Source organism: Telmatherina bonti (genome assembly GCF_933228915.1).
Source record: "Telmatherina bonti genome assembly, chromosome: 19".
Classification (NCBI taxonomy): Eukaryota; Metazoa; Chordata; class Actinopteri; order Atheriniformes; family Telmatherinidae; genus Telmatherina; species Telmatherina bonti.
In genome coordinates, this window is record NC_136617.1 from 13,456,547 (window position 1) to 13,477,702 (window position 21,156).

Genomic DNA, 21,156 nt, shown 5'->3' on the forward strand with positions numbered 1-21,156 from the left:
TGTTTACTTGTGAAAGGAGGAAAAAATTCTCCGTAGGAAGTCCTGAGATATCAATCAAGACGTCACATGACACCTGCTCTAAAGCATTTCTACAATTTTGCAGCTGGATAAAAGCTGACAGGGCAGCTTGGTTAACGGTAACGGGACTGAAGCTGAACTGTTATAGCGACACTACTGAACTGTGGCACTGTGTGTCTCCTAATAAAGACTAATTCAGCTTCTGTTTTGTGTCCTGTCTCTTCCCAGAGTTCTCTTCAGCCAGTAAATATCGATCTGATGGTGACTTCTGTCTTTTTGCTTGATCTCTTACTTTCTTCCTTCATTTTCCTTGACTTGCTTCCAAAATGTCCTTTAGTGTTTCTTTGCTCATCAGCTGAGCAGGTTTGCAACAGCTGTGCGTTGGCAACTGTGACGGAGGTCAAAATGCATGGTTTTATATAAAATTGTTTTATTGCATGTGTTAACTTATTCCCGAGGCAACAGGTAATTTAAAGTGGGGCAACAGGTGTGACACGGACAGAGAAAAAGAGAGAAAAAGAAGGAAAAGAGGAAGAGGAAAGAGGAAGAAGATGATGATGACAATAGAGGAAGGGGCTGCTGAGGGGGCAGTGAGGTCAGGTCCCACCACGGCTTGGTGGTGCGAGGGCAGGAGCCTGAAGTGCAGCAGCCAGTCTGGATCCTATGGCGCAGCTAATCAGTCGTGGGCTTCGGGATATTCCTGGCCCAGGACCAAGCGTGAGTATAGTGGCCAAGTTTAGCATCCAGAAGCAGAGGCTAGCTGCAGGGCCAGGCAGGAGGGTTCCCCTCTTGGGATTGTGGACTGCCGTATTTGCTCCTCTCTGCAGGTCACAAGACGTGGTGCTGCAGAACAGAAGGAATACGTCGGCGCGGAGAGGAGGACCACCAACCCAAGCCGCACCGTGGACATTCTGCAGGACTGGGTTGGAAGATGGGGTTTTAATATTTTAATCTTTTTATCTATTTTTTTTAATAAACCGGTTTTTACTATTTTAAGGTTTAGTGTAAATGAATCTACTCCCACTGATAGGACCAATGTGGCTCAGAGGACTGTTAGTTTTATTTTAGTTGTTTAGTTTACTTTATGTTTTAACATGCTCCGGACCCTTGACACATCCAGTTGCCAACTTTTACTTTGGTGTCACAAAGTAGTACAATTATGACATGGGCTGGAACATAAAGCTGCATCGTGTTTTTTCTCATCCACGGAATACCACAGGATACGATGATCCAAGGAATGTGCATAATGAATGTCAGTGTGATATCACAGTGAGAAGCAGTGTCTTATGTTTGGAATCTAACATGGCGTGAAGACAAAATAGTTCCTTATGATTTGTTTTTAACTATTTCCATCAGTTCAGCAGATCTCACTGCTAAAATCCCCTTAACTAATGTCGATATCAACCAATGTAGGAGTACTGAAACCTAAGGACTGGATCTTCCAACAATATCGTTGAAAGTGGTCAAAATGTGAGGGTTCTGATTTTTTTTTTTTTACTTCTTTCAGTAGCTTAGAAAAAACTACATAATTTCTCGACTTGACCATTAAAAACTAAACTGAATTTAGTCAGAATATAAGATGAATGAATTTTATGACAGTTACACACACACACACACTTATATGTAAATTATATACACACACACACACACAGACATATTTGTGTATGTATGTGTATATATATATATATATATAATATATATATATATATATATATATATATGTATATATAAACAAAAAATGAATCTGTTGTTTGTATCTTAGCCTTAATGCACAGTTGAAATGTTTCCAACAATTTAGCAGGATAATCATGATTGCTAAAAAAGTTGTGTACAATCGTATTAGAAGCTACATTCAGATCCTGATGTTCAATTAAGTTGTAGTTGTACTGTAATTGTACAGCACACTGTCCAACTATAATTGTAATCACAATTTCAGTGGGACTTCAGTGGTATTCCTGCCATTTGAAATGACAGGTGTTAATTAGGCCAGTTTTAGACATTTCCATTAGAATTTGAGATGGCTGAGAAACCGATTTTAAAAAGCTCGGTTTCACTTTTATTCTTTTTTTTTTCCTTCTAAAGAAACACAATTTACTGCAGAGTAATTTTATGTCTTCCAACATGCCTGGAGGATCTCTTTAAATAGTTAAAAGCAATTAAAGAAGAACTGATTAATACTTGATATGGTGTCCCCTGCGCTAGCTCAGCTTTGTTCTTCCTTTACTTTGGAGTGATCTTAAACAGTGTTCAGATATCAATCTTCCTCCCTTCATCATTTTTCATTCTTTTTTCTTAATCCCTCTGTAATGAGAACAGATGGAGACCATCTGAGGAGGATGATTAGGGGTCAGAAGCATTGCTGCCGTGGTTACTGTCTCCCAGGTAACAGCATCTTAACCTCCTTTTGTATATCTCTCCTCATGTCTGCTATTTCATTCTCATCCCACTAAGTTAGTTTCACCCTATTTATTTTTCTCTCCTCCATCCACTTTAATTTCTTCCTCTCTTCTGAGAGGTTGAATTGCATTGTATATTTAACAATTTAGAAAAAAAAGTTATTGTAAGATCTGCATCAAAATTGGGCCATGTTTTAGTCCCCTTAATCTTTTCCATTCATTTCTACATCTGTCCATTTTCCCTCCTCTAAATCTCTGTGGATGAATCCAAGATGGCAGCTGATTACAGCCTGATCATTAACAGAGTAGGGTATTATCACTAATTATCAGCAGCATCTTCACAGGCAACTGACTAGCCGATACCACCCCGGATCTGGACGTCAGACCAAGTGAGCCTCAGCTGGATCATAAATAACAATCAGATCAGATGCAGCGTTTCCTAATCTCAGCCGACTCCATAAAACTGCAGAAGAGACACAAAACAAATAAAGTTTTGTGTGAAAATCTGGCTGGATATTTTGATACTTTACTTGCAGAATCGATGGCAATAAACACAATTTGTTTCAATAGCAAGTACCCAACTACAAAGCTTAAATTGACATCAAATCGAGTTTTATTGACACAACTGAGATGCACACATTAAGAGGGTTGTTACCAAAACTTATTGTTAATCTATTTTATCCATTCAATACCCAGTTTTAATAAAAGGCATTATATTACAGAATCCCAGAAATGAGTCAGGTTTTTGCTGCCTTCATGTCACAGCACACTTCAAATGAAATTAAATTGCGTTAAAAATACTTCAATTTTCCAAGAGAAGTGGCTTTTACATGTACTGTCTGTGTATTTCTTCTCTGTCTGATTTTAAACTGTAAAGTGCTTTAAGTCACATATTTTATGTTGGAAAAGGGATTCATAAATAAAATTGTTTGATTGATTCTCTGAGCTCATAGCATAGCAAAACCTCCACTATCTGAAAACAGAAAATTTCCACCTCCAAACCGAGCTCAGGAGACTGAATGGAGGAGAAGCCGCAGCTAGCATTGAAGTAGCTTCACTTCACCCAGCAGAAGGGAACTCGTGCCTTTTTCAATCAGTTTGGTGAGAGGGGGTAAGGTGTTTGTTTGAAAGGATGTTGCCTCTGGCTAGTAACTCGTCACTGCATTGAAATATGGGCAAATTCAGAGTTTTTAGTTCGACTATAGGAGTAACGTGCAGGAAAAGGCCGAATTGTCACAACAAGAACTGGACAGTCTGGCAGAGTATGGAGCTCCTGCAGGTCCTAAAAAAGGAAGCTCCTGATGAGGCCAGACAGGATGCAGCTGCGCTAGCAGGAACCAATCAGGCTCGCACCAGACCTGAGGCTCAGAAACAACCACAGCTGTCGTGACACAGATTCATTTGTCTGTAAAGTTCCCTAAAATGATGAGGGTGTGAACTGTTGCAATACAAAAATACTAAATTGAACTGAACTGAAACTGAACTGAGTTTTATATGTATAAAAAAAAATCAATGTAGTGTTGCTTTAAGTGGGTCAAACATACGTTCAAAAGGTGTATCTTTGTAAGAGTTAGATACACATGATGATGCAACAACTCTCACAAGATGCAACATTCATCTTTTAGAATAAATCCTGACAGCAAATTGACTTAATTTATTTACAGCTTTCTCACATTTACAAGTCACATTTTCCCACTACTTGCCAGGACATCACTTAACTGAGTAATTGTCTCCTTTTTGTATCTTTTTTTTCCCTAACTTGAAAAAAAAAAAAGAAAAAGTCTGAGCTTTCCATTAGTATGCTGCCTGTGCACTCACTTAAAAGAAGCACTTGTGTGCAGAGAGTTGTACCACCCTGGGTACAAGCCCAAAAACCAAAAATGAATAGATGTAATCTATTCAGACAATGAAGATCTGAATCTGTTGAGGAAATCACTGAACACAGTGTGTTTCCATTTTAACTTAAGTTCCAACAGTGAAGACTCTCAAGTCCATACAAGTCTCACAGCTCCTGTTCAAAAAGGTTTCTTTTAAATCAGTAGGTAACACATTTGACAAGCAATCTTTATTTATAAAGCACTTTTTATACAATTAAAAAATGCTTTAAATTTGGGCAGATTAAACAAAAAAAAAACACATAACTCAAACATACTCATGATCACACACCCACATGTACACAAAATGACGTCTTAAGAAATGTCAGCCAACCCCATTAACTGTACCACAGCAATGGAAACACTGAAAAAACAGTGATATTCAAATGAAATGAAAAATTTAAGAAAATGAGAGCAAAATTATGAAGATAAACTAAAAACAATAACCTTAAAATAAAATTTGAAAAAGGGAAATAAAACATCATACATAAAAAATAGAGATCTAGTATAAAAAAAACTAAATGTAAACTTCCTATAAAATAGGATTGGAAAAAAATAGCCTTTGAAGATAATTATTTAAAAGCTTTACTAAAAATGCAAGTTTTAAGTTCCCTCTTTAAAAAAATCAAGACTCTCAGGTGCCCACAGGCTCTTCAGGAGACTTTTCCACAGGACCACAAACACTAAATGCTGCTTCTCCATATGTCTTGGGCCCCACCCCTGGGATAAAAAGAGACCAGCATCTGACCACCTGAAAGGCCTGGGAGTTTTCACAGACCAAAAGCAAGTCTGACATGTACCCTGAATACCCTTGAGAGCTTTAAAAACTAATAAAAGTTTTTTCTAATCAACTTGGAAGCACACGGAAGCCAATGCAGAGATTATAAAACGGATCTCTTTCTGGTCCTCTGCAGCAGACGAGCAGCTCAGTTCTCTAAAAGCAGTTGTGGGTTTATAGTCTTTTTAGGACGATCAGAAATAAGAGCATTGCAATAATCTCTCCTAAAGGTGATTTCGAGCATGAATCGGTATCTCTGCATTGGCCTGAGAGAGAAACTGTTGCATTATGGGACCGGGCTTTTGCTGTGGCAACACCTAAACGGTGGAATGAGCTTCTTTTACACATTAGACAGGCCTCCTCTGTGTCAGCTTTTAAATCTTTACTGAAGACCTGTTTGTTTTAGCTGGCTTTTTCTGCACAATAAGTTGACTTTTTAGATCTGATTTTAATCTTTCTACATTTTATTTTAATTGTTTTTATTTTTGATTGCTTTTAGCTGATTGTAAATTTTTAATTGTCCTTGTGTATGTTATTTATTTTGGTCCCCCCCCCCAATATGGCAACATTGTTATTTTTAAAGTGCATTGTAAATGAAGTTGTATTGTATTATATTGTATTATGGAAACAGCTCTGAGATAAAAGAACCCTGTTTTTTATATTTGTAATGTGAGAAATGATATCAAGACTATGTTCAAAAATAACTCTAAGGTTCTTTACTTTTTCAGAGGGGTTAAAAGAAAGTTATTTAAGTTGTAAAACCAGTTTCTCCATGTACTTCAGGACTAGCGACTAAAGCTTCTGTTTTGTCTTTGTTGAGCGAAAGAAATGTATCTGTCATAAATGTTTTAATATCTAAAATGCAGTTAAAAAGGTCGTCTATTGGACGAGAGTGACCAGGAGACACTGCCTTATAAGTCTGCATGTCATCAGCATAACTATGAAAACGAATGTCATGTCTCCTGTTGACATCCCCATGCGGCAGCATGAGGAGATTAAAAAGAAATGGTTCTAAAATTGAGCCTTGAGGAACACCATACATCATCTTGTATTTCCTAGAAGCTGGCTCATCAATGCTTATAAAAATTCTCTGTCAGTCAGATAAGACCTGAACCAATTTAAAACAATACCAGAAAGACCAGCACAGCTCTGAAGTCTGTCTAAAAGTATGGCGTGCTCCACCATATCAAAGGCAGCACCAAGTCAAGCAGGACAGGAACTGATAGAATTTTCCAGGTTGCTTCATGACTCAGCAGAATGAAGTCTCTATTGTTGATATGGTCAATGTGAAACTATTGAAGTCTGGTAAGTTTCACTGTCAGATTTATCAACCTGCTGGGAACTAATTTTTCCAAAAAGTATACAGCAGTGTCATAAATAATGGAGAGTTTAAATTTCTCACATCACAGAGAGAACAAGCAGGAGCTCAAGTTAAAAGTACAGCCATCAGGGATCTATGAACTGCAGCAATCCAACAGCATGAAACATCTTTTTTCCCCTCAAATCTCAGATGTGAGTCATCCGCAAGTCAAACATGAGACATTTAGGTCCTGATACGAAGACCTGTTAAGAATGAGAAGTAACTGAAGCAGTTTTTACACTGAATTAGCCTGAAGGTGACTTTTAATAGCTAGAAAATTTCATATATTGAACCAGTAATTTGCTGAATCATGATTTTATTGGTATTCTTGTAGCCATGCAGATTAACATGAGCTCTTTCTGGCTGCAGAGGCAGATAATGTAAATGTAGTGTCACTTTTGAAAAAAAAAATGTGGAAAGGAAAAAACATGTAAGGGCAAAAAAAGGAAAAAAAAAAAGGGTGACATTGGAATTTCTCTTAGGAAAAACAAGTCAATGATCATTCCACTCATCACTGGTATATCTAGCTTTGCACTTGCTTTAATTCTAAATATAATAAGACGGTTTGGGGGGGGGGGGGGGGGTTGTAATGAAAGATTGATTTTTTTAAACTTGCCATTTCAACAGGTCAACAGAAGTTACCACAGCTCAGAAACAAATGGGATATTTTTTATGAAAACATGACATTTCCCAGCATGCAAAGTCAAACCCCAAGAGCACATCATCATGTGAGAAATGAAATCTGTTTAGTAATTATGATCATTACTTCTGAAAAATGATGGGCTACATCATTTTTCCGTTCATCGCTGTGTAGATGTATTTTATCATACTCCTGTGTTAATCGGCACAGATGTGGGATGTATGATAAACTGTCAACTGAGGCAAAAAATGTGCTTCCAAGATCTAGAAAGGTAATGTTCATAATACATTGTTACCAAAGGCTAAGTTGCTAATTGCATTTCTTTGTGCACAACTGATTGACTCCACATCCATACAGGAGTGGTGGTATGCTACATGTGTAGCTACAGCTGCCCTGGGCCAGGCTGACTGAAACCTGGCAGCCAATCCAAGCCAAGGGCTTTCCTGACAACCACCCACCAACCAACCATTCATTCACATCCACAAACTCCTGCTGTTAACACTGGTGGCAAGGTGGGTAAAGTGTTTTACCCAAGGACAGAACCGTAGAATGGGATTTGCATCATAAGCCCTCTGGCTATTAAATGTTTAGCCCTGCAGCTTCAGTCACTGCAACACAACTTGTTTTAAAATGGTCGTGATGGCTGATGGGTATAAGCTCTAGCGTGAGTGCACGACTTAGAGCAGCGGTTTCCAGCTCTGGCCCATTAAGCCCACAATCCTAGAATCCTAAAATCCTAAAACTGTTCCGCTAAGTCATGGCAGACATACAAAGAGCTCTTAAAGAGACAGATTTTATAGAACGAGGTGACGTAAGGGAAAAGTTTATGTGACCTACATCACAGATTCACGACCTCCTTAATTACAAAGACCACACACTGACTATCATATTAACAGACTGAAGAGGGTTAGAATGCCAAACATCTGATGACAATTCATAATGTCATGTTAAGATATATGAATGAAAGCTCATGCATGATGCCTTGGTGACTGGAAGTGTTGTGGTTTGTGCAGATGTGACTTTGCAAACCTTGGTGCATGGCTCAGGTTGCCATGTTCTACAGTCACCATTATTTGCCCATCCCTGTTTACCAAAATATCATGTTCACTTTAAAAGCTGTTACTTCTAAAGTAAATTTGTTTGGAAAGCAAGGCTGGAGTAATTATTCTCCCCATGACTTGATTTTAAAAGGAAGAAACTTTCTAAGTAATATTTTTCTGATAGTACTGTCAGGAACTTTAACTTTTTCTATTTCGCATTTTATTTGAGAATTTGGGTGAACCTGCTGGAATATTTAATCACGAAATAATCAGGAACATTATTGTCCACTTTGACTTCATTCTTACTGTAGACGAATGGAAGACGATCAATGGAGTGACAGCTATCACTTCTCAAACTTAATTTATAATGTCTTTCCTCCATGACAGTGTTTTAGCACCCATTTAAATGTGTATTTAATTAGTAGCCCCTGGCAACCACTCACCCTATTAATTACTTTGAATGATATGAGGGCAGCATCTTGCTCCAGTCTTTGTTTTGCTTGAGAATACAGTGATCACATAAAACATCAGCAATAAACTAAACACAAAATGTAAATGGGGAAACATAATAAAAGTTGGATAAAACAAAAACAGACTTTGCCAAATGACAAAGCCATGATGTTACACAAACGGCTGTAGACTACAGAAATAAGTTTATAAAGTACAGACTCATGTCTGACCCAGTAAACAGAACATTGCTATGTCACGCTCCAGGAGATCACTTCCATCGAAGGGGTAAATGTGTGCTGCTGCACGCAGTGTACTTTTAAAGAGCTTTTGCAATCCAACACAAGACTTATTTTATTAGAAAACTACCAAAAGTTAAACAGAAGCTTCAAGTCTGTGCCTCCATGTGATTGATTTGTCATTCTGTTCCTAATTACATATTCAGTCAAATCATCTTTTTTTTTATTCTGTCAAAGACGAGCAGCTCAGGCTGTGTTTCTGATGACATTCAGCAGGTTGGGGTTTCATTAAAGGCAAGTTGGCGGCCAGTGAAGGAACGGGTGCCAATGTCCTGTCATTAGAATTCACTGGCAGCATATGATGAGGCCATATGGGCTATTAACAAACTCAACCTCTCTGCAGACGGGGAGGGAAGGTGGAAAGAACGAGTGTGACCCAGCCATATGGACGAGGAAGACATAAAACCGGAGAGGCAGAGGTAAAGCAGGATACATGGAGTTGGCAAGTCGTCACGAACAGTTAGCAGGTCCTGTTAGCATAAATTACTCATGCATAGATGAATATGGATGGATGGAGGGATAGGTGAGGCAGACAGAAGGAGATGACGGGAGCCAAAGATGATGGAGAGAGAAGGGAAAGAAAGAAGGTCTTCAGGTGGTGTGAAGCCCCCTGAAGGAGGCTGTTAATTAGCTCTGAACAGCTGATGGCGTTTCACACTGATCTGTGTGACAGACTGATGTGACAGAAAAACGCAGACTTCAATGAATTTTTTTTTTTTTTGCTTTATCGTTATTATTGTAACGTGACTTGTCACTGAGCTTCATCGTCAGCTCACGATGATCAGTTTAAACACCACAACTGATGGCCTGACGTACACCGAGAGGCACAGCAAGCCGACGTTTAAAGTAAAAATCAAAGTAATGGCAGGTAAGTCGACTAATGGCCCTGCACACCTCAAGGAGAAAACTCTGGACAAGTGAATTATCACCCCTTCTCGCTGACTTCTCACCACCATGATGAGCCAATTACGAAGCATTCTGACTATGTGCGATACTTCGCAGCAGCTGTGCAAATTAAGTGTGAGAGCAGCGAACTCACTCACATTTTAGCACAAAGACACAGCAAAGTGGAAGCTGCACTAGCCATCTAACCCTCTTTTGGACAAGGTGTTCAACTTTTCTTTGTTTCAGGTGATTTTAAAGAAACACACACACACACACACACACACACACACACACACACACACATGTGACAATTCTGTGATTCAGAGGACATTTTTTTCATTGTTTAAATTAACTTTTGACTCAGATATTCAAAGAAAAGCACCCTGTTAATGTCTTCGGACTTAAAATATTTAATTTGCATACAGAGCTATGAGGCGACACGGTGACATAGTGGTTAGCACTGTGGAGGTTGCTGGTTCGAGCCTCGGCTGGGGTTGGGGGTTCGAGCACTGGCCTTTCTGTGTGGAGTTTGCATGTTCTCCCCGTGTATGCCTGGTATCCCTCCGGGTACTCCGGCTTCCTCCCACTACCCAAAGACATGCATGTTAGGTTAATTGGTTACTTTAAATTGTCCCTAGGAATGAGTGTGAATGATTGTTTGTGTCTCTGCGTTGGCCTTGTGGTTAACTGGCGACCTGTCCCGGGTGTAACCGCCTCTCGCCCAATGATCACTGGGATCAGTGATCACTAGGCTCCGGCTTCCCCGCAACCCTTCATGGGACTAAGCTGTTTGATGGATGGGGCTTCATGATTTGCAACCGATCTGTTTCCTCATCTTTATTTCTACCTTACTTCATGTTAAAATAATGCTGCACATGATGTTATAAGTAGGAAATTAAAGTAATTTTGCTTTTGAATTTTGCTTTGCTCTATTTGGCAAATATTTAACTATTTTAGAGTAACTTAATAAAATGAGCAATCATTGCTCTAACACACTGATTATATTAGATTTAAATAAAATGCTGAAACTTAACACAACTTAGCAACTGAAAACTTAAACAGAGGATACTGGAAAAGTCCAACAGTAAAGGCTGGAGATTATGGAGCTGATAAGGATAAATTGACATATTTTAGCGTGTTTATTAGCCTCCCAGCTGGCCTGTACTTTAATTTAGTAAGTATTTGAGAATAAGATTATCAGTCAAACATTTTGTGGAACTGCGGGCCGCTGTAGTTGGTACGTATGCTTCTCATATGCAAATACCTACCTTCAAGAAATAAATGCTTTTAAAGATTACTTTACATACCTTTATAAAAGATCTAAGTTAAGCTGATGGTACCAGATGACTCATGTGGAGGACATGACATCATTTCACATATAAATATCTATTTTACCTTGTCTCCCTTCCAAGCACCCACGTGGGTTCTACACCATTGAAAAGCTAAGATTCTTTAAGGCTTCAAGAAACAAGACGGGATGGGATGATATACGATGCGTCAAGGTCAGATGAGATCTGATCTGTAAAAAAATAACGGCATGATATAAAGAATTTAACTTGTTAAACTGCAGTGACGGGATTTGGACATTGAATACTACAAAACCAAGAGGAAGCAAAGATATGAACCTGCCACAACTATAGGCTATGTTTGAATACTACACCTAACACAAGGGGAAAAATTATTTAATTGCTTTTAATTCTGACACAAAATACATTAATTCAAGTTAAACATAAAGCAATAGTGCTTTCCTGTGGCTTGTTGTTTCCTAGACAACTGACTAATTTCAGGACTATTTCCCAAACCCCAAAATGATATCATTTAAAAAAATAAAAATAAAGAAAAAAAACCTCATGGCCTTTTCTGATCCTACATATTAGAGGCTCCTGCTACTTTTTTTTTTTAATAAATAAACTTTGAATATTGGAAATTATGAGTTCATCTGCAGAATGGGTGAATTATGAAGCGGACGTCTGTGCAGCAGCTGAGTTTTGGAGCCACTGCAGAGCAACGTGTCACAAGCAGCAGCCAGTCTCATCCGTCAGACAGAGAGATGGATGGAGAGATGGAGTCAGAGATGAAGCTTTCACCACCTGGACTGTTAATATGTCAGACTGCAGAGAGAAGAAGAAAAGGAAAGTATGCAAAGCGTTCTCTTCAGCTGAGGTCAGATGTTTTGCTCCCAAAATATCTCACCCAAACTAAAATGAGGATTTTGTTGAGGAATTTTTTTTTATTTTACCTCTCTGAAGCTGTGTTTTCTTACCCACATGCTTGTTAAACAGCATGCTAATCAGCTAAACAGAAGCAGGGCCTTTACACACAGGGAGAAAGAAAATGTCTGAACTGTTCTTTAACAGGATGACAACATTTGAATCTACAGGAAATAAAATACTGATTTGTTTCATACTGACAGGATGAGAAGCTGCTGCGTCAATCTGTGTTTAATTTATTTGTTTATCGCCACCCATTGCCTTTCCATCACAACGTGCGCTCAATATGCAGTGTGACATTACATTTCACTGTAAGGAAATGAGTTCATGTATCTGACTGGTTCATTTTGTTTACGCTGAAGGTAAACAATTGTGATCATTCAAGACGCAAACTGATTTGTACACAACTTTGCACAACATATAAACATATAAACAACTCCTTTCTTTTTGGGTTTAATGTAGAATGAATAATGAATGAATAAAAACCAATCACAAAAAAAAAAAAAAAAAAAAAAAAAAAGGTGTGAGTTTGTCCCCATTTTTCACAGTTTCTGTCATGTCTCCAGCTGCAGGTCTGGTCTGACATGATGCTCACAGCGAAGCTGCATGCCTCGCTTCTGACTGTTACATCAATTGGACCAATAGGAGTTTCCATTACTTGTAGAGGCAACAATAACCAGCAGGAGTTCACAATGAAAATTAGTGGCTGCCCCACTTTCTCTGTGTACAGAGCATGCCATTACTGTCGGCATGAGGACAGACCGCAGGAGACTTGACAGGTAGCATCCAATGGGAAGTTTTATTGGCAAAGAGGTCAAAACCAGTTGCTCAGTCAGTGAGGCAAACCGCTATGTAAGTGAAGCCAGAAGTAAACAACGTGGAACACACAGGAACAAGTAAAAGTCATGCATGTACTGGAACTAACACCAAAAACAAGAGAAACAAGCTACTTCCAGACAATGTGGCAGAGGGGATAAGACAACTGTGAGCCCTTGTGGACCCTGGATCTTCTGGTACTGAGCTCCTGACTGTCCCCATAGTTAGATCTTATAGCAAGGCCTCATTCCATCACTACAGTGGAGCAGCCTGCCAGAGAAGCTCAGGGCTGAAGAGAGAAGGAGGCTCAGGATCTACATTTTTAGGCAAGTAAATAACAATATTTATTGTTTAATCTACTGTATTTTATTTGGTTTGTGTTACGACCACTGATGGAGTTTGTCCAGGGGTACAAAGGGGTGGCAACATTTACAAAAGAAAACCAGGAAGAAAAAAATGAAGGCTTTATTTAGGACCCGCTTGACCTTAAAAAACATTTAGAGGCACAGACAAAAGCCAAAACAAACCCAACAACAAAAGCATAAACCAAAGCTGGCACCAACCCAGCTATAATCCCAAAGATGTTCACTTATGCCGGGCGGACACTGTGCGATTTCGAGGCGATTTCACCACGATTTTGCTGTTGCAGACCACGCTGCGTCATCGTGGAAACATTGTAGCGTCGGGATGTCCGGTCGGGAGGTCGTAAGCCGTACAGTGTGAGAACACTCACGAGGAAGGATTAATTCCTGCTACGTTCTAACGATGATGCTGCGACCTTCCGATCAAACTTCTGGCATGTCAGAAACTTTCGCCGTCGCTCTTACAGTGTGAGTGGTGTTACGTCACGATTCTACGTTCGCACCTGCGCAGAAAGACACCGGTGGAGCTTTAAACAATGACGGGCAACCCCAACTTCAGATGTGTGCGGTGGACACAGCTGCTAGAAGAGAGATTAGTAGAGCTATGGAGAGAACACGAGGTTTTGTTTTTCATTTCAGCGCACAAGACAGCGCACACAACTGTAACAACTTGCTGCCTGCTCGCCATCTTGTTGTCAGGCACGCTGTGGTTGTCATAGGAACTAGGAACCTTTGTTTTTTGTTGTTCACACTCGAGCACGTCGTGCCGTCACACGCTGACTGACGCCGACAACTAGTCGTGGTTGTCAATAATCGTGGCTGACAGCAGTCGTACAGTATGAGTACACATGTCGTAGGGTCAAATAGAGTACGAGGGACAAACCCGGGCGTGCAGTGGGAGCATTTCCCCCACAGTCAGATTTCTAAAATCGCACAGTGTCCGCCCGGCATAAGGCACAAACACCAAACAGTCAACCTCATTCACTGGCGGTGAATGAGTGGCAAGATGTGACACCAAGGCTCGACCAAACGAAGGTCGGGTCTTTATTATGGTGCAGGAGGTCCGGCATCAAGGGTAGGCGGGCGTGTGGGCGACCAATCAGCATCCAGCACATCAGTCTGAGGGCAGTGCCAGGAAGAAAACCAGGTCCCGTCTCCTATGTGATGATGGTTTGAATGATGATCAGCTAGATGACAGGCCATGGGCCGTAACAGTTTGTTTAATTGTCTAGTTCCTCTGTTTCTTATTTGTTGCCGTCATAAACTTTCCTCCAGTGTTCTCCTCATTGGGATCCTCCACACCAGGTGAAATGTCTGCAGGGTTGGCGCCATCAGGATCAGCCTAATCTGAATAGTTCGGAGGGCCTGAACGGCAGCCACATTGCTGTGGTGTAGGCGGCCTGATCTGGGTGCTCATTGAGGTGAAATCCTCTTTAATTGTAAGCTGGACTGGCTCGCAGTGTGAATTGATGCTCAGCTTATTATTTGGTCTCTTCTGTGAAAAGGAAAACGTTTATTTCCATATTTCCTTTGTGCATCACCTTATACAAAATACTGTCAATAACAACTTTTTATAAACATTATGCACAAGAGGTCCGTGTACATGTTGAGTCTGCTTAGTTAGCTTCACAAGTTGTAAAATAACCACATAGCTCCACCATCCGCTCATTTAATCTCCGTTCTGCAACATAAACAGCAAAAACCTCTGATCTGAATATAGAAGCCTCATAGGCTGACAAAAATGTCCAACTTTAGTCAAATTATGGTTGTTTAACTGAACTAAAACTACTCCCAACATCTCCAAAAATAATAGCAGTTGTCACAAAAAAAAAGACACACAGGTGAGTAAGGTGAAGAAAAATCAGCCTCCTTTTTTTTTTTAGAAATTTGTTGAGATGGTAAAAAGAAAGTAATAGTAACAAACACTTAGTTTGGGTTTTACATTCCCACAGCAACTGGTCAAGACGCTCAGGCAGGTTTATTTCCACAAATTTATTTTTAAAAGAAAGTCACTGCAAATTTACCTCCACCAAACAGTAGACCTTAAAGGGTTAAATTATTATCATAGCATAGCTGGACAAGCCACGAGGAATATGCAGAGCAGTATAATGTTCCTGCAGGTCGGTTGCAGCAACACACCTGTGCTTTTCCACCTATTATAGCTTTAAAAACAAACAAAAAAAAACAACTATCAATCACATCGTAAATCTCCAGACTGTGTCCAGTTACTGAACCACTGCCCTGAATCATGAACGCCTCTGTTGCCAATCAAGCTTTTAATTCAGCAACATGATTTCACAATGAGGGAACTAAGATGAGATTCAGACTCCGTCAACACGTTGAGCAGATCAGTGGATGATTAAACTCTGCGGGTCGGTAACTCAGACAGCAGGTCTCAACCTGCTCCTCTTTCTCACCAACAGAGGTCCATTTCCTCTTCTTCTCCTCCTCCTGCAGAGCAAGGGATGAACGGGAAAAGAGCCATCTGTGGAAAAGGTGCATGCTGGCAGAAGCAGATTGTTAGGGAAGTACGATGGGAGGAAGGAAAGGTGGAAGAAAGAAGGCAATGAGAGGGAGAAAAGAAGCTGAGAGGAGGGAGTGGAGGAAGAGATTCAGAAATAAAGAAACTTTATCATGTCTGTCACATTATATAAGTTAATAAAATTGTGACTTTTCAGTAAAAAATGCAAAAGAAAGAGCAACTGGCATGGCTCACACAGCAGAGAAGGTTGTCCTCAAAGATCAAGATTGATCTGTGGATGTTGGACACCTCACGACTCGCCAAAGTGTCCTGAGGACAACAGTGAAGCCCATGTTGCTCCATGAGCCCCGGGCTTGGCAGCTTCTCTGTGGTGTGTGTATGTGTGTGTGTGTGTGTGTGTGTGTGTGCGTGGACTGCTTTGAGCAACTGTTTTGCATTTTTGCTCAACAAATACAAAAAGTAGAAAGATAAAAGGTATCTCTTTAAGAGCAACTGGCTACTAAAAGTACTCAGAGTTCGAAACCACCTAGAAAGAACTAAATAGTTTAAAAAAAAAAAAAAAAAAAAAAAAAAAAGGTTTTATTCCCATCTGTTGTCCAAAGATTTGACCCCTAATGTTTTGAAAACAAGACAGAAAATATATTTTAGAGCAAACATTCATGTTCAGAAGTGATTTTGTTACTGAAGGGGATTAACAATATCTTCATTCATTCATTCATTCATCATCCTAACCTCGTAGTCCGATGAAGGGTCATGGGGAAGGAGTCTATCCCAGCAGTCTTTGGGTGAAAGGCAGGGTACACCCTGGACAGGCCGCCAGTCACATTATCATCAATAATGTATTAATATTAATTAGACTGAAGCATGATTAATTTGGAGTTATTTCCATTAAAATGAGAAAAAAGAAAAACGGGTGAGAATTAAAAATGTAATTATGTTTTTTTATTTCTTACAATTGACTCAGGTATTCAGAGAAAACACGTGAAATCCCACAAACACTGTAAAACCAGGCATACATTTAGTTTCTTTTATCAGTCACATGGCCAGCAATTTAATCCCAAATTCATCACACAGTTTACTTGCAAAATAAAATAGATTCCCAAGAAGTGCATGTGTTCTTGTATACTGGAAGTTCTGCTGTATGAACAAATGTTTGTTCATTTCTCTTTGCGTTTTTTACAGCATTATTCACTTTGCACAATAGCACTTGATGACAGAACTTTGACAAAAATAGGATAAAAACTTTGAGGATTCGTTTGTCAAAAAGAAAACCAGGCAGCAGTGTGAACGTACCTTTTACTTCTAAAACATGGAACAATATCTGCTGAATTTCCAGCCATCAGATGTGCTTCACTGCTGTAGCAGGCAAATCTAAACTATAGTTTAAAACTCAAAATATTCAAATAAAATGAAAAGCTGTAACATGAGAGAGTGTTTGGCTTTTACACTTTCCTTTATTCCATGGTGTGTGTGGGCTGGCAGTACAGTGGGAATGGATAACGACGACTCTGAGGAAGAGCAGACACAATAACTAGAAGCTTCCTGGTTACAATAACATTGTGTTTTATTTTCCAATAATGTTTTCTAATGGCTTCAGATCTCAACAAAAAGCAGGAGTAACAGTAAACATGCGCTTGTGAGAAAAAAAACAACTTCAACTGCATCAGTTTCAGGTTTAATAACTTATAACAATTTCTTACTGACTTAAAGAAGCAGATTTTGGAGAAAGATGGTAAGTTATCTTAACCAAATGCTTCTCAGATCTGATGATCCAACGGATAAAAAAAACTAAAGAAGGGGGCAACACAGAGACGAATGTTGGGAGTGAACTTGATGAACTTTTAGACCAAAAGAGCAAAACTGGATTTGGAGAAAAAACACAAGATAAGGTTACAGAGAAATGAAGCCACCTATGAAGCTGTGAAATACCTAAAATTAGCTTCTGTTATGCCCACGAGCTGTCAGGTTATACCCCAGATATATCAGAATCAGAGCCAGACGGGGATTAAAACCTCAGAAGGCCCTTCTGAGATGACAGCGTCAAGTCAAAATAAATGGTTGAATTTCTGATGAATAAATGAATTTTCATATCTAAAAAAAAAAAAAAGGTCACAAATAGCATTTAGTCTTCATGTCACCAAAGATGCTTAAATGTGTTCTTCACAAGACTAAGCAACTGGAACAAAAGCTGTGCTGGTATATTCTCTGATATGTCATACTAGAGGTAAATGGGAAGATAATTTTGTGTTTAACATGACAAAAACTACTTTTTGAAAGACAATGTGACATGAAGAAAATATTGATGACATCCATTTGGTGTTGTCAAAGAATAAGTTACAGGCTTTTTATGCTTTTTATGAACAATGCGCTAACATAAAGCTCACCATTGATCACATTAAAGGAGAGTAATGTAACGTGTTAGGATCTATCTTTAAGGCTATTAGGGGGTCTTACACAGATTCCTTTCCAATTGCGAGAATAAACATCGTCTGTGCAAGCAATCATAAATGATTCAAACAAAAAACAAACTGTTGTGGTCATGTTTGAAACCAGAATTATTTGGAAAATTAAAAAAAAAAAAAAACAAAAAAAAAAAAACAAAAGTAGTCACCTGTGGAACGAACAGTAGTGAAAAAAAATAGCATCGAATCATTTTAACCGACCTGTTCTGAAAGGACTGGAGGCGTGACGTTTACAAAGTCAAGGGACTAAAGCATCATAGAAACATAAGCTCCTGGTCAAAATTGTTGATCATAAAAAAAAATAAACATAGAAAGGTGGGATAAACACCAGTTGCCTGCAGTGTGCAGAGTGGGACAGCAATTTTACCAAAAGTAGAGAAATATACTAAATATCACAAGAAAGAAAAAAAAAAAAAAAAAAAAGAACTTGCAGAAATAATAAACTGAATATTAAAGGCGACAGCAGGATCTCTATTAAAACATCTTCCTGCTGCTCACTGTAGCGAAACAGGAAATACAACCAGAAATGGGGAAATGGAGCGAGTCTTAGGGCGACCTTTACCTCCTGCAGCGACAAAAAGAACAAGAGTTCAAGTGCCTGTCAGCCAGTGTAGGAGCCACACAAGTGATTTTCTTTAGTCTTGTGCAGCTGGATTCAGTTCACCATTTAAACTCAGTGTGAAAACTGAGAAAAGACATTTTGAATAACCTGGTAATCCGGTTCAGCACATCTGCTGAGACGACTTTGGATCAGATTGTGATGAGGTTACATTGCGTTATTTGTACTTGAGAAAAATCTCTTTTGAATTACTCCTCATAGATACAACCCCCCCACCCCCCCACACACACACGTACAATAGCACACATTGCTGTACATAATCATTCCCATTTTATGGGGTCGTGACCCCATAATGGGTTTCTTTATTCTCTGTCCCAGTTTTTTGTCTGAACTTGAGCAGCACAGACAACATAGATTATCTGCAGGAGAAGAAACCGAAGATGACTGGAAGAAAAGACAACGGGGATAAGCACGAAGCGAGCGAGGGGAATGAAATAAGGCAATCGGTTGTCAGGAGAAAGATTGGATTGTTTTACTGCGTGTGATTTCAAAGCGCCTACATGAATATACAGACGGCATCAAGGTTAATGTAGCTGCTGATGGAAAATGATTAAGCAACTTTTTAGTGTAAAGCAGTTAAAAATAAATCACTAAAAAAAAAGCAAAATGGAATGAATAACGAAAATGTTATTTATACTTTTCTACACTTTGTTCCAAATTTTTGTGCCTGTAGGATTTGCTTTGGGTTTCTGTGTTTCTGTGGAACTTTGTGCTTTTGTCGTTCCTCCTGTGTTTAAGTCTCTGATAAGAATCTCAGGCAGGTTTGATAATTAGTTTCCCAGGAGAACTTAATTAACAGAAAACAGAAGGTGGCTGCTCCAATTTCTTAAGCAAGTCACAGTTCCTGTGCAGCACGGGGGTCGGGGGGGGGCTAAAACCACTGTTAAGCAAATGAAAAGTGTTAAATAGTGCAATGATTAAAAACGTATGAAAACAAATCAGATGACTGAAGCAATAAAACATGTCTTTGTGATTCAGAGACTTAATGTGTTCCTTTCAGATAGTCAAATGCAAACCAGACAAATGCATTGTTTTAGGAAAGCAACTCGAAAAGAAGCTTCTGATGAGCAGCAAGCAGGTTTCTGCAGCTGTTGAATCGGTGGAATCACAAGAACTTCTTCATGCAAAATCCTCCGGAGGCTTGCAGTGGTGCATAAAGCTTAACCCCCAACCCATGCTCACACAGAGAAAAGTTTCATAAGTGCATAAAGACTCATTTTCAAATAGTTTCATTATTTATAATATAAATTAGCCACAATTTCCCAACAAGGCTGTGACCTCAGTAATGTCCTGGATCTTGGAGAGAGAAGGTAGACCTCTTTAGGGTCCCTGCGGGTGTCAAAATGTCTGCAGTTACTGAATATTTCTTGCCATGGTTTAATGAAATCCAATCCACTTTTATTTCTATAGTACATTTTATAAACAAACAGTTTCCAAAGTGCTGCATAAATAAAACAGTGAAAAAGAACCACAATGTTACAACACTAAAATATAAACTATAATAGCACTAAAATAGCAATAAATACATAGTAATAAGCTTAAAATCTGATTAAATAGGTAATAAAATAAATTAATAACATGAAATAAGATAAAACTAAATAAAAAGACACAGAGGACCAGACAACCTGAACGGTGTTTAAAAGAAAGAACTGTTGCTTCTACAATAAAATCATTTTCATGCAAAACCACTGACATCCATTGAATACCTTGCTGGATTTCTTCTTCTGGCTTCTATGGGTAGAGAGGCAGGAAAACTCATGGCAAGGTCACCCTCATCCCCTGAACCCCTACCCTACTAAGAACCTGTGGAGCATCCTTAAAAAGGGACGGTCTATGAGGGTGGACTGCTGTATACTTCCAGACAGCAACGCTGAGATGCAGTTCTGGTGTCAGGCAGAAACTACCCATGGGATCGTTAGCTGCCATTTTAATCAAGACTGAAAATACTGTGCATGAAGTAAGTCAGGTTAAAAGATGGTGATCTGCCTGCTTGTCATTTTATGGAACGCACACTTAAAAAAATACACACACTGCTATGCATACACACTATACGTTACACAACTTCTCAATGTTTCACATGGTTGGTAAAACGCGGTGATCAGTTTCATTACAAAAGGTAGTTGTCTGTCAACATAGTTGTTACTTTATGTAGCACACTTCCTGGACCAGCGTGGCGTCTCCGTTCCAAAAGTCAATAGATTTCAATGTTCTGAAAGTAAACACTGACACACACATGAACATTTATGTAGGTGATGAATGAGGTATTGTACCAGCTGCAGTATTGGAACCTGAATTAGTGTGTTTAGCACAAAAAGGATGCAAAAGAAGCAAATACTTTTCCTGCTTATGTATTTTTTTTACAACTTTCATTGCTTTCACCTCCAGAAGAGCAGCTGAGCAAACATGTCGGCTTTGAACATGTGTAAATCATCTTGAATGCTGTTAAGTCTGACTAAATATCCAGTCCA